Raw genomic sequence first — 15,980 nt, forward strand, 5'->3', positions numbered from 1 at the left:
CTTTGAGATCGGTTTGAGAGGAAGGAGGCAATCCAGTCCAGGGCCTGGCCTTGGATCCCGGTGGAGCGGAGGCGGGTTATTAGGGTGCGGTGACAGATGGTGTCGAAGGCAGCCGAGAGGTCGAGGAGGATGAGGGCGACTGTTTCACCGTTGTCCATCAGGGTTCTGATGTCGTCTGCGACTGAGATGAGGGCGGTTTCAGTGCTGTGGTTGGTTCGGAATCCGGTTTGTGAAGGGTCGAGCAGGTTGTTGTCTTCCAGGAAGGTGGTAAGCTGTTTGTTGACGGTCTTCTCTATTACCTTGGCAGGGAAGTGGAGGAGCGAGATGGGGCGGAAGTTTTTCAGGTCGCTAGGGTCAGCCGTATGTTTCTTTAGTAGGGCGTTGACTTCGGCGTGTTTCCAGCTTTCGGGGAAGGTAGCAGAAGAACACAAAGTAAACAACTTACAGCCACTACCTCCCAAGCTGGGGAAACCGGAGAATGCCTTAACAAAACAGAAAATTCAGAGTCGCAGGCAGTGAATTTCAATATAAGTCTCAATAAGCAAATACAAGAGATTTAAACCAAAATTGAAGATTTGGAAAATGAATCAATCAATGAGGCTTTTGGTGTTTTAAAGGTGGACAAAATGCCCCCCAACATGCACATTGTTAGTTTAATCACAAGTGTCTCTCTCGACTAAAAAAATAAGAACTTCTTGAAGGGGACTCAAAGGTCATATGGGCTATCCATGCATCTACTAAAAGTCCCAAGTAAGTGAGCAAGCATTTATAATCAATATCCTGGACCATAGGAAAAGAGGACTGAATGGTACAGGATTTTTAGGAGATACAATCTTCTGTTTTTAGACCCACACTTCCCATTCTGTGATGGACAAGAGATGGTGTTTGAGAAGTCTAACTGACAAGTTCAAAGAAATCCAAGCTCATGCTAAACTGCATGACCTTAATGGACATAAAATGGTTTATAAAGGGCAGATATCTTTTTGTCTAACAGAAGAAGCTGCATTAACTGAGCTAAATTCAAGATTCTACCATCCTGCCTTCAGATGGCACTCATGAAGGCTTTCTGGCATCTTAACTTTACACTAGTATATGTAAAAATACTTTCCAGGACTTTGCATACCTTGCTCCACTTCACACACCAGTTCATGTTTCCACAACATCATCCTGATTTATTATTTTCCATGCAGTTGCTTCTGTTGCCAAACCTTGCTTAGTTCATGTCCTGGAGTTGGAACAATGTTCAGTATCATGGGCCTTGATCCTAGGGAAACACATACCTAATAAACATACAAAGACTAAGCTTTCTAGTCTTTCTCTCTGTGTGCTGCAATATATACTTAATCATGTTTTCCTATTTCGCCTCTTAAGCCTTCTGGCTTTCCTAGTCTTTCCATCTCGAAGTCTGAGTGTAGCTTATCCTCAGTTGGTGTCTACATGATTCCCAGTACCTGGTTTATTGCTCACAGCACTTGCGAACGTCCTTATTGCTAAGATTATGCACCACATCTGTGCTGCTGTGTTGCTTTCCTTTCAGTTTGCTCCTAGTTTCTGTGTGTTTGTGCATTATTATTTGGTTTCCAAACTACTTGTACTGCTCTTTGACTTCTGTGTCCTGCTTTGAGTTGTTACAGTCCATCTGTCCTTGTTTGTTTGCATGTTTCCAACTAGGCCTTTGTGTGTGAGCATATTCCTTGTTTTATTCAAGAGTTTCTGGGTCAGTCTGCATACTTGCAGTCCTGTCTTTGTTTAAATGCAGTTCACTTGTCATTTATTTCACTGCTCATTGATCTGTGTGCTATCAGTTTAATCATAATCTTGATCATCATAATTCAGTGCTACTTTTCCCTGAGCCATGTTTTAGTGTTTATTTTCTGTTGCTCAATTTGCTTTTGTCCTCGTGCGTGATTTGAAATCATAGGTATTGTTGCCAAAGCGTTACTGCCACAGATGATGCATGGTGCTTCTTGCACAAGGATTCACGAAACTCTCTTCCCCCATGAGAGTTGTTGAGTGTTTTAAAAGACTTTGGGCCTGATTACAACTTTGGAGGACGGTGTTAATCTGTCCCAAATGTGACGGATATACCACCTAACGTATTATGAGTTCCATAGGATATAATGGACTCGTAATACGGTAGGTGGTATATCTGTCACATTTGGGACGGATTAACACCGTCCTCCAAAGTTGTAATCAGGCCCTTTGTGAGTAACTGCTCCAAGCCTGCTCCAAGCATTATTGTTAGATATTTCCATTCTAGACAAATCATTTTCCATTTTCCACAAACATGCAAACATTCCTTTCTGGTAGCTGCCTATTGTTCTTCTGCTTGCACTTCCTTATTGCCCTACTATTGTTTATTTGATTGTATTTGCATTCTCTCCCTAATTTTGTCTTCTGCAGGCATTAGACAGTTCATGTCCAGTTACCTGATCCTATCACATTCCAATCTGCTCTATTCTTTAGCGTCTGTCTTATTCTTCTCCATCCACATTTTCTGGTACTCCTCCTGCATTACCTTGTTGTTGCTGAAGCAAGGTCTCCCTGTTAGGTAGGCTAATCCTGCACTTGTCAAGGGGTCCTCGCAATTGTCAAGATTAGCAAAATACAGGATGAGAGCATCTCAAGGCAGCACTGATATGGAAGGCTTCCTTGTGTATGTGAATTGAAGCCTAATGATTGCAATGATTATTATCAGAGATGCCCTGAGATACTTGGGGGCACAATGCTGAAATAATTCACACAAATTCAGAATTCTGGTGGTGTAAGATTTTTGCTTGACACAAATGTGAAGTATTATTCACCCAGGGCTTGATTCACAAAGGCAAGCATACAGTTTTGTGTAAGTTTACTATTTTTTGGTATTCAAGAAACAATTTTTAAAAGGACCTTTATGAATGCTCCGTACATCAAAAGATAGTCTTGTCTATATTTTTATATGCAGATTCCTCTGCACAAACTGCAAGTTCTCATCAGTCATAAAGTTACTATCAAATTGTGTGTTTGTGAATATTGAAAGAGTAAACTTATACAAAAGTGTACGTTTATCAGTGAAAATCAGGCACACAGTCTTTCAAAGTTGTAGCCAAAACATAATCTGAAAGATGAAGCAAACCAACAAATCATTAAAATGGAAACTGGATATGACATAATAGAAATTATAAAGTATACAACTTCTACTTTCTACTACAGTGGACAATGGGAACGAGGGGTAAATTAGTCTCTTTCAAGGATCCCTGAATAACCTTTGGGTTGGAAACTCCAAGAGAAGATGATGTTGTTGGGGAGGAGAGACACGGGGGCAAGGGCTGTGTGCAAGAGAGAAAAACTGATTCATTTAGAAATCAAGTAGCATTTTGTTAACAAAACACAACGTTTTTAACATGTGATGACTGAGTTGGAATGTACAGAGATTGGACAGCAAATCCAAGTGGTTGGGGACACTGCAAGAGATTGGAGTCTCTATTCAATATGCTGTGTACCCAAGAGGATTACATTGTAAATAAGAAAGTAAAGAAACTAACCATATTGATGGGTGTGGAGCAGGTTGTTGAAGAGCTCCAATAAAGGGTGTATTGATTGCAGTGCAAATATGAAAAGGAAAATATACAAATGTAAAATTGCTAATAGTGATATATGGGTTGTTTTTCATTTTCAGAATGGTAATACACATCCCAATGTGTACACCATATGTGCCCCAAATCATGATGACCCTAGGTTATTTCAGAAACTCACAATTGGACTAACAGATTGACAAACCCCACATATAATCAGGTGAGGGATCAGCTGTGTAACAGATGGTCTACTAGATCCTACTATGACTCACAATACTGGCCGAATGAAAAAGTCAAGAACAAGCACTAATTATATGATGGCCTGTTAGGTGTATTAGAATTCCAGAAAGAGGAGTGTTAGAAATTGGGTTTTTGGTTGGCAGAGTTATGACCCTGTCCAAGGAGGAACCACAGTTCTAGTCAGGGTAAGTCACAAACCCTAGATTAGCCTGTGAGCACCCCCTAGTAGCTTGGAGAAGAGAAGTCAGGCTGAACTTAAGAGGCACTGGGTTAGGTATTTGTGCAACACTTTGAACAGTAAAACTTTGAAAACACCACACAAAAAGATATCACACCTGGTTAGAAAATAAAGCCTATTTTAATAAATAAAATAAGGCCAACACAACAAAATTCCAATAAGTAGAACTTGAGATATGAATTTTTGAAGATTACACTTACAAGCAAAAAGCGCCTATTTGGGGTATCTAGTCATGCAGGACCAGGACAAAGGCAAAAGTTAAGGCCCACCATGATGGAGTGTTGGTCGGGTATGTAGGAAAGTACCATCTTGCATGGCATGTTACCCCCATATTTCACTGTATATATGTTGTTTTAGTGTATGTGTCACTGGAACCCTGCCAGCCAGGGCCCCAGTGCTCATAAGTGTGCCCTGTATGTGATCCCTGTGGGATGACTAACTGTCTAACTGAGGCTCTGCTAACCAGAACCTCAGTGGTTATGCTCTCTCTGCTTTCTAAATTGTCACTAACAGGCTAGTGACCAATTTCACCAATTCACATTGGCATACTGGAACACCCTTATAATTCCCTAGTATATGGTACTGAGGTACCCAGGGTATTGGGGTTCCAGGAGATCCCTATGGGCTGCAGCATTTCTTTTGCCACCCATAGGGAGCTCTGACAATTCTTACACAGGCCTACCACTGCAGCCTGAGTGAAATAACGTCCACGTTATTTCACAGCCTTTTACCACTGCACTTAAGTAAGTTATAAGTCACCTATATGTCTAACCTTTACCTGGTAAAGGTTGGGTGCTAAGTTACTTAGTGTGTGGGCACCCTGGCACTAGCCAAGGTGCCCCCACATCGTTCAGGGCAAATTCCCCAGACTTTGTGAGTGCGGGGACACCATTACACGCTAGCACTATACATAGGTCACTACCTATGTATAGCGTCACAATGGTAACTCCGAACATGGCCATGTAACATGTGTAAGATCATGGAATTGTCACCCCAATGCCATTCTGGCATTGGGGAGACAATTCCATGATCCCCCGAGTCTCTAGCACAGACCCGGGTACTGCCAAACTACCTTTCTGCTGCCAACCCCTCAGACAGGTTTCTGCCCTCCTGGGGTCCAGCCAGGCCTGGCCCAGGAAGGCAGAACAAAGGACTTCCTCAGAGAGAGGGTGTTACACCCTCTCCCTTTGGAAAAAGGTGTCAGGGCTGGGGAGGAGTAGCCTCCCCCGGCCTCTGGAAATGCTTTGATGGGCACAGATGGTGCCCATCTCTGCATAAGCCAGTCTACACCGGTTCAGGGATCCCCCAGCCCTGCTCTGGCGCGAAACTGGACAAAGGAAAGGGGAGTGACCACTCCCCTGACCTGCACCTCCCAGGGGAGGTGCCCAGAGCTCCTCCAGTGTGCTCCAGACCTCTGCCATCTTGGAAACAGAGGTGCTGCTGGCACACTGGATTGCTCTGAGTGGCCAGTGCCAGCAGGTGACGTCAGAGACTCCTTCTGATAGGCTCTTACCTGTGTTGCTAGCCTATCCTCCTTCCTAGGTAGCCAAACCTCCTTTTCTGGCTATTTAGGGTCTCTGCTTTGGGGAATTGTTTAGATAACTAATGCAAGAGCTCATCAGAGTTCCTCTGCATCTCTCTCTTCACCTTCTGCCAAAGGATCGACCGCTGACTGCTCAGGACGCCTGCAAAACTGCAACAAAGTAGCCAACGATGACTACTGCAACCTTGTATCGCTTCTCCTGCCTCTTTCTCACCTGTTTCCTGGTGGTGCATGCTCTGGGGGTAGCCTGCCTCCTTCTTGCACCAGGAGCTCTGAAGAAATCTCCTGTGGGACGACGGAATCCTCCCCCCGCAACCGCAGGCAACAAAAGACTGCATCACCGGTTCTCTGGGTCCCCTCTCAGCACGACGAGCGTGGTCCCTGGAACTCAGCAACTCTGTCCAAGTGACTCCCACAGTCCAGTGACTCTTCAGTCCAAGTTTGGTGGAGGTACGTCCTAGCCTCCCCACGCTAGACTGCATTGCTGGGTACCGCATGATTTGCAGCTGCTCTGGCTACTGTGCACTATTCCAGGATTTCCTTTGTGCACAGCCAAGCCTGTGTCACCAACACTCTAACCTGCAGTGCACAACCTCCTGAGTTGTCCTACGGCGTTGTGAGACTCCCTTTTGTGTCTTCGTGTGAGCTCCGGGTCACTCCTCTTTGTAGTGCCTGTTCCAGCACTTCTGCGGGTGCTGCCTGCTCCTGTGAGGGATCCCTGACTTGCTGGGTGCCCCCTCTATCTCCTCATCCAAGTGGCGACATCCTGGTCCCTCCTGGGCCACAGCAGTATCCAAAAACCCTAACTGTGACCCTTGCAGCTAGCAAGGCTTGTTTGCGGTCTTTCTGCGTGGGAACACCTCTGTAAGCTTCATCACGATGTGGGACATCCATCCTCCAAAGGGGAAGTTCCTAGTCCTCTTCGTTCTTGCAGAATCCACAGCTTATACCATCCAGTGGCAGCTTCTTTGCACCCTCAGCTGGTATTTCCTGGGCATCTGCCCAATCTCGACTTTGTCGCGACTCTTGGACTTGGTCCCCTTGTTCCACAGGTACTCTCATCCAGAAATCCACTTTGGTTGCATTGCTGGTGTTGGTCTTCCTTGCAGAATTCCCCTATCACGACTTCTGTGCTCTCTGGGGAATATAGGTGCACTTTACACCTACTTTTCAGGGTCTTGGGGTGGGCTATTTTTCTAACCCTCACTGTTTTCGTACAGTCCCAGTGACCCTCTACAAGCTCACATAGGTTTGGGGTCCACTCGTGGTTCGCATTCCACTTTTGGAGTATATGGTTTGTGTTGCCCCTATACCTATGTGCTCCTATTGCAATCTACTGTAATTCTACATTGCTTGCATTACTTCCTTTTGCTATTACTGCATATTTTTGGTATTGTGTACATATATCTTGTGTATATTTGGCATCCTCATACTGAGGGTACTAACTGAGATACTTTTGGCATATTGTCATAAAAATAAAGTACCTTTATTTTTAGTATATCTGTGTATTGTGTTTTCTTATGATATTGTGAATATGACACCAGTGGTATAGTAGGAGCTTTGCATGTCTCCTAGTTCAGCCTAAGCTGCTCTGCTATAGCTACCTTCTATCAGCCTAAGCTGCTAGAAACACCTCTTCTACACTAATAAGGGATAACTGGACCTGGTACAGAGTGTAAGTACCCCTTGGTACCCACTACAAGCCAGGCCAGCCTCCTACATTGGTGGCAGCGGTGGGATAAGTACTTGTAACTACTTACCACTTTGTCATATTGCACTTTTCATAAGAGAAAAATATACAAAACAAGTTCAGTGTATGTACACCTAACCAAAAAGTTTTGCTTTTCTCTCTTACACTGTCTACTAAGTGCTGAAAAGTACCTCTAAACTTTCTAAAAGTTTCTAAAAAGTTGGAAAAGTTTTTTCTCTTTCCTTAAAAAGTCCTGAAACTTTTTCTTTCGTTTATCTGTCCCTAAACCTTTTTCTATCATGTCTGATGTAGGTCCTTCTCTTGATCTGGTCAGCTCAGCTTATGACCACCTTAACTGGAAGGGTTTGAGGAGTCTCTGCATTGATAGAGGTTTAGGGGTAGGGAAGAATCCCTCTAGAGAATTGTTATCTAACATGCTTATTGAGAATGATAAGGCCTTAGCTGGCACATCCATTGAGAAGTTAGGAGATGGTTCACACTCTGACTCTGGGGCACCCCTAGTAAGAGTGTTAGATGGTGACCATCCCAACCTGCCCCTTAGCAGACCACCTAGCATAGCTGGTACTAATGTGAGCTCTCATCACAGTAGGGATGTTATTCCTGCAGGCCAGGTTGTTAGGGACAGGTCTACCTCTGTTCATTCACATCATTCTTCTGTATCAAAGCATGCCCAACCCACCCACCCTGATGACAGAATGTTAGAAAGGGAACTCAATAGATTGAGAGTGGAAGAGTCCAGGCTGAAGCTTAAACAGCAACAGCTGGCTCTAGACAGGGAATCTTTAGACTTAGAAAAAGAAAGACAGAGGTTGGGGTTTGGACCCCATGGTGGCAGCAGCAGTATTCCAGATAGTAATCCTGTGAAAGAGCATGATTCTAGGAATCTGCATAAGATAGTTCCCCCTTACAAGGAGGGGGATGACATTAACAAGTGGTTTGCTGCACTTGAGAGGGCCTGTGTTGTACAGGGGGTCCCTCAAAGGCAGTGGGCTGCTATCCTATGGCTATCTTTCAGTGGAAAGGGTAGGGATAGGCTCCTTACTGTGAAGGAAAGTGATGCCAATAATTTTACAGTTTTGAAGAATGCACTCTTGGATGGATTTGGCTTAACCACTGAACAATACAGGATTAAGTTCAGAGAAACCAGAAAAGAGTCCTCACAAGACTGGATAGACTTTGTTGACTATTCAGTGAAGGCCTTGGAGGGGTGGTTACATGGCAGTAAAGTTTCTGACTATGAAAGCCTGTATAATCTGATCCTGAGAGAGCATATACTGAATAACTGTGTGTCTGATTTGTTACACCAATATCTAGTGGACTCAGATCTGACCTCTCCCCAAGAATTGGGAAAGAAGGCAGACAAATGGGTCAGAACAAGAGTGAACAGAAAAGTTCATACAGGGGGTGACAAGGATGGCAAGAAGAAGATGGTAAGTCTTCGGACAAGGGTGGGGACAACTCTAAAAATGAGTCTTCATTAGGCCCACAAAAACACTCTGGTGGGGGGGCGGGGTCCAAATCCTCTTCTAATCAAGTAAAGAAACCATGGTGCTATTTATGTAAAGGCCATTGGACAACTGATGTCAGTTGTCCAAAGAAAAGCACCAAGCCTCCCACTACCACAACCCCTACTGCTACACCTAGTGCCCCTAGTAATAGCAGTGGTGGTGGGAGCAAACCTACTAATAGCCAAGCTAAGGGAGTAGCTGGGCTCACTTTTGGTAATTTAGTTGGAGTTGGTCTTGTTAGGGAGACCACAGAGGCTGTGTTAGTCTCTGAAGGTGCCATTGATTTGGCCACCTTGGTTGCTTGTCCCCTTAATATGGATAAGTACAAGCAACTTCCCCTAATAAATGGTGCTGAGGTTCAGGCATACAGGGACACAGGTGCCAGTGTTACCATGGTAATAGAGAAACTGGTACACCCTGAACAACACCTACTTGGTCACCAGTACCAAGTGACAGACGCTCATAACAACACTCTTAGCCACCCCATGGCTGTTGTGAATCTTAACTGGGGGGGTTACTGGTCCAACGAAAGTTGTGGTTGCCTCAGATTTACCTGTAGACTGTCTACTAGGGAACGATTTAGAGACATCAGCTTGGGCAGAAGTGGAGTTGGAGGCTCATGCAGCAATGCTGGGCATTCCTGGGCATATGTTTGCTTTGACAAGGGCTCAGGCCAAAAAGCAAAAAGGACAGGGTGACTTGGATCCTGGAACAATGGACCAAGTGCTCCCTAAAGCTAGGGTTAGTAAGGGTAAATCCCTACCCACTATCCCTCCCTCGACAGATGATTCTACTTCTGAGGAAGACAAATTTCCCCCCTGTGCAGAACCTTCACCAGAGGAGCTGGAAGCAGACACTGCTGAGCTTTTGGGTGGAGGGGGGCCTGCCAGGGAGGAGCTGAGTGTGGCACAGCAAACCTGTCCCACATTAGAGGGTCTAAGACAGCAAGCTGTCAAACAGCAGAATGGGGATGTCAGTGACTCACATAGAGTTTACTGGGAGGACAACCTCTTGTATACAGAGGCAAGGGACCCAAAACCTAGAGTAGCCAGGAGATTGGTCATTCCCCTGCAATACAGAGAGTTCCTCCTAACTCTAGCCCACGACATTCCCTTGGCTGGACATTTGGGTCAAATGAAAACATTGGAAAGGCTTGTCCCCCTGTTTCATTGGCCTAGGATGTCAGAGGACACAAAAGACTTTTGTAAGTCCTGTGTCACCTGTCAAGCCAGTGGCAAGACTGGTGGCACCCCAAAGGCTCCCCTTATTCCACTGCTTGTGGTTGGGGTTCCCTTTGAAAGGGTAGGGGTTGACATAGTTGGCCCCCTTGACCCTCCTACTGCTTCAGGCAATAGGTTTATCTTGGTGGTAGTGGACCATGCCACAAGATATCCTGAAGCAATTCCTCTAAGGACCACTACAGCTCCTGCAGTGGCAAAAGCCCTCCTGGGAATCTTTTCCAGGGTGGGTTTCCCAAAAGAGGTGGTATCAGACAGGGGTAGCAACTTTATGTCTGCATACTTGAAGGCCATGTGGAAGGAATGTAGTGTAACATACAAATCCACCACACCTTATCATCCACAAACAAATGGACTGGTTGAGAGTTTTAATAAAACTCTCAAAGGAATGATAATGGGACTCCCTGAAAAACTCAGGAGGAGATGGGATGTCCTGTTACCTTGCCTCCTACAGGGTACAGTGACCAACCTTGGCCCACTGAACAAAACCTTGATCAAAGTTGCATCGCTCTTGAGGAGATGGGTGGAGCAGGTAGAGTGATGCATCAGTGTTGGGCCATGCAGTGGAGGCGATACCTTAATCTTCTCTAAGCAGCGGTGGTGATGCATCAGTTCTGAGTGCGATGCACAGGTTCAGAATGCAATGTGCTGCTATGGCTCCTGTAACAGAGGCTGCATTGATTCCGAGTGCAATGTGCTGGTTGGACAATGTGCTGTCTGTACAATGGAGTCGATGCATCGGTTCCGATGACTGCACTGGTGGTGATGCACAGGTTTCCACTCTTGCAATGGTGTAAATCCATGGATTTCTCCTTGAGCAGCATTTTATGCTTACTTCAAATGGAACAGGATTGGATTGGCATGATTTAGCAGGGCAAGACCCGCAGTTGGCAGAATCCAGGTGCTGTAGCAGGTAAGTTGGAAGTATTTTGTGATCCTGAGACATCAGAAAACAGGAGCCAAGCCAGCAAGTCACTTTGGTTCTGAGTTGGAGAGATACAGGTCCAGTCCTTCTCCATACCAGGCAAGGTGGGCAGCAGATCACCAGGAGAGTGACAGTCCTTTCAGTAGCACAGCATTCCTTCTTCCTGGCAGAGTGTCCACAGGTCCAGAAGTGTACTAAGTTGGTGGTGTCTGAGATCCAGTACTTATATCCAGTTGTGCCTTTAAAGTGGGGGAGACTTCAAAGAGAGGCCTTTGGAATGCACAGAGTCCCTGCCCTGGCTCCAGACTCAATACAGTGGGGTATGCAGTACTTTGTGAGGCAACAGGATACAGCCCATTCAGATGTAAGTTTCAGCTCCTCCCTCTCATCCTGCCCAGGATGGTCTTTCAGGCTGTGGATGGCCCATCAGTCACACCTAAGTTTCCTTTGTGTGTGGCTATATGAAGCCCGACTGCCAATTTTCTAAAAGTGACATTTCCAGAATTACAATTTGAAACCCAACTTCACCATAAGTTGTGATTTTAAATTGTGAGCCTAGAGACACCAAAATTGTAAATTACACTTTTAAAATGTAATGAGATAATCCCAATGTTATTCTATGTGAGAGATATGTCTTGCAGTAGTGAAAAAGTGTTTTTGACTATTAAGAAATGTAACACTTAAAGGTCTGTCATACCTTTTACATACACTGCTCCCTGCATGAGCATTTACTTGCCAGTTTGACATGGTAGTTTAAAACTGCACACACAGGCTCTGAAATAGCAGGCCTGGCACATGTTTGAGGGTTACTGAAGTGGGAGGCACAACTGGTGCTGCAGACCCACCCGTAGCATTTAATTTGCAGGCCCTGGGCAGAGGTTGTGCACTTTACCAGCAGCATATAAGTAAATTAAGTATGCCAATTGTAGATAAGCCAGTGTTACCATATTGTAAGCAGAGAGCACATGCACTTTAGCACTGATTAGCAGTGGTAAAGTGCACAGAGTCCTAAAGCCAGAGAAAATCAGCTCAGCAAAACAGAATATCTGAAGGCAAAACATCAGGGGAAAACATGCCACAGGTACCAGGTCTAAAAAAGATCTTCCACAAGCAGGGAATATACATTATTTTAAAACCCTCATTAACAATGTTCATGGATAGATTTAATTCTAGACTCTCTTACCATGGTAGAACACCACCTAAAATAAATTGTGCATTCTGTGCACACTAATCATACAAAAGTGATATTGAATGTTCAAATTGTGGCTGAACATTGACAATGTAACAGATGGATGTTTACTAGGAATCTGTTTAAACAGGAAGAGTTTAAGAATAATATTAGGTATTGAGTGAAAGAGCTTGTTGATGTAAGTAATAGCTTGATCTCAGTGTTCTTCATTTGAGATGCTCGGAAGGTGTATATCAAAAATAGAAGCAATATTTGTCAAGAAATTAGTTGACCTTGCTAGAGAATAGTCCAACACCTTGGAGGAAAATCCTGAACTCCTGAACTAAAAACTCTATATCCTATAACATTTGCTCTGTACTTTCAAGATTATAGTGATACATTAAGCCAACATAGCCAAACAAGCCCAAAATCAGAGGGTACAAATTTGGGAATGGGGAAACATTGGGCCATATGTTGGAATATATGTTCAACTAAAAGGAGGCCCGTTCAAGTATTATACAGATTATCTGAGGGGAACAAGGTCCAATATATCACAACACTAAAGATACTGCTAAAGTGTTGTCAGAGTATTATATAGATATATATCTGCAGAAGAAATGTCTATTGAAACTCATAAGGCAAAAATTAGAAGCTACCTAGATTACTCCTCCTCCTTCTTGTTAAGGCTTCAGGCTTCGATAAAATACCGGATGAATTTTATAAAACATTAGCAACAGAGATTACACTAACCTAGAAATCCAGCTCCAACAAGAGCAATGCTAGTATACATAGTTCCCTGCCGAACATGCATAGAAGACTTGCAGGTCAGCAGTATTTCGGTGCAAAAGGGAAAAGGGACAAGAGAAAAAGAGAGAGGAAAACAGAGACTCTGGTATCTTCACCTCACCTATTATTGCACCCAGACTCAACCTGCTCTGCAGAGATGCTGATATCTACAAAAATAAATTATTATTTTAGTGTTTAATCAGTGATTGTGCAGTACAGCCTTTGTTTTATGACTTCAGATATATCTTGCAGAAATATTTGTATAAACTACTCTGTGATTTTCCATGAATTCCTAATGTTGAACTAAATAACTTTGGCAAATAATGTATGGAATAACCTGAACTGAAATACACATCCATATATCTTAAACTAACTTCAGCAAGTTAGAAATCAAATATGTGATCTGACTGGCACTCAATATACATAGTTAATCAGCGTTCACTCTCTACAGTGTACAGTCAATTCCTCGCATCTGGCAATTCCTTTAATAAATTACATGTGTAAAGTGTTATATAACCAAAGTATGTACACTATAAAAGGTATATTAGATTATCCTGTTATTAGGTGCAATAGAGATTGTAATCCTATAAAGAATGGGTGTGGTGTGTAGAATCCTTCCATAAATGACTGACACAAAAGTGCATGTCAAAGTGTAAATCCATGGACTCTAATGTTTATTCAGAATACTTCTCTGAGAGCACGGTCCTTGGTAAGTCTTGAAGAAATCGTGGTGAATTCCAATCTCCTGCCAACAAGGTTCTGACTACAGCCACTAAATATCATGATTGTCTATCAAAGAACGCGCTGAAGCATGAGGAACTTCGTATACGTAAAAGACGGCTTCCACCACTGCAGGCTCTAGAGACATAAACCTGGTTCAACCCAGAAAGACATATGCTGACATAAAAGAATGCCCCGGCTAACATGACTACAAGGAATTCATAACTAGACAACACAGTGAGGCAGATAAAACAGGCAAGTTACTAGCATGGCTGCTCAAAAACAAAACCCAACACAGAATGATTTTGGTGCTCGCTACGGATCAAAAACATGGATGCTTCATACTCAAGTAAAAATACATGAAATGATTCATGCCTACTACAGCACTTGACATGAAGAACATGCCCCTATTTTACTGCAAGAGACAGTTGCTTACTTCATGCACATCCTCCTAATCCCACTAATCCCAATACAAGGAGCCACACTTGATGAACCAATCAAGCTGAAGGAAATACATTGCCAATCAGGAAATTAACACCTGTGAAACCTGTGACTCCCTGATGGGATTCCAGCTGAACCGTATAGCACAGACTCTAGGCTATTGACTCCAAAATGATTAAACATGTATCAGGAGGCTAAAAACAGAGGAAGCCTGCCTTCTACTACTCACGCGTCACGCCTAGTGCCTTTACTTAACAGCTCAGTCCAGTAGCGGTAAAGTCATACTGCCCCCTCTCAAAACCAAAGACAGATTTCAAGATACTGGCAAAATTTGGGAAAATAGGTTAATGACAATACTAAAGGCTCTGGTGCACCTAGATCAATCTGGGGTTGTTCTCCAAAGGATTAGAGCCCTAAATATTAGAATGCTCTTGCATGTGACAATCACCTAGGGAACTCCAGGTATGGCAGCAATCAATATAGAGGAGTCCCTCAATTCACCAGGTTGAGGTTATTTATTTGTGGTGCTACAGAAAATGGGAACCAAACCTCAAATATTCAAATGAATTAGGTTGCTATACACTAACGTGATAGTCTGAGTCAGAACTGAGGAGAAAAATCTCCCAGCAACTCAAATAATGAGAGACGTGCATCAAGCATGCTTTCTTCACCTCATCCTATTCTCTATGTCTATGGAACGCCTGGCTATAAAATACAGACGGACGGTGCCCCCTCTAGGCGAGCAAATAGGAAGGGTCTGACACTTAATTTCCCTGTACACCGACGATGTACTACTCTGCTTTCATAATGTTGAGGCCCATCTCGGAAATGTGCGGTATATAGGCCATGAAGCATTAGAGTTATACATGAACAAAGTTAATTCATGCCTATTTCCATTGAATGTCACTACCAAACTTAATATTGCTCTATTCCCAAACAACTAGCGAGATAGAAACATCACGCATACAAATATCTGCGGGCAGTATTTACCACAAAAAGGCTGATTTAATGGATAGGAAATGCACGATGATTCTCTTGAGTGTCTGGGCATCAGTGGCAGTCTGTAGGAAATTGTCGTCATTAATAATGGGACAGGTTGCGATTGCTAAAATGGTATTATTGCTATTTATTTATTTATTAACAACAATTCCGGTTTACCTGCTGCTTTATGGACATAGACATACTCTGACTGATTTAGTCTGGAGTGAACAAAGACCCAAATTAGCCTGCTCTAAAAGTCAGCGTGCAATGCCAGAGTAGGGCCTAGTCGCCTCCAACTTGGAAAAATACTACATATACACTCTCGGCCCCAGTCGGGGGTGCGTTTTGACACAGACCCACCATTCTCCTAAGTCAAACACCTACTTGTGGGATTTGGAAGAGAAAACACTTTTATCCAGTGTTATCTCAAACCCAGTGTGAGATCTGCCTGGGTGCATTCTCTGAGAAGTAGCCTACTGATGCTGGTGAAGACTGCCATGCAAGACTAGGTCAACATAACCATATTCTTCTAGATTACTGTTATGGCTAACTTTAGGAACGTAGCTCAAAAACTAGACACACGTTTTGAACCCCTCAGCAATAAACACTTTAGGCGACTTGTGCAATACTTTAGAAGTGCACTCGTTCCAGTCTTTGCAGCAGCATTACCCTATACCCACTGTCCAATTCCTAATGTTTAATGCAACGACATGCACATGCACCATGAAGAGGTTATGGACACATTATACCGATCTCCCAAGACCCCCGTAGCCACGCAACACTGGAAACCATGCCTGATAATGGAGGGTGCAGAAAAACTATAACTGACGTGAATGATACTGCCAAACTTTCAAGGTTTTTGGATACTGACTTGAATGCTCACTTTTCTAGACGGAGAGTAACAAATATAAGCACTTAGGGCCTTAT

Source organism: Pleurodeles waltl, chromosome 7, assembly GCF_031143425.1.
Source record: "Pleurodeles waltl isolate 20211129_DDA chromosome 7, aPleWal1.hap1.20221129, whole genome shotgun sequence".
NCBI classification, from domain to species: domain Eukaryota; kingdom Metazoa; phylum Chordata; class Amphibia; order Caudata; family Salamandridae; genus Pleurodeles; species Pleurodeles waltl.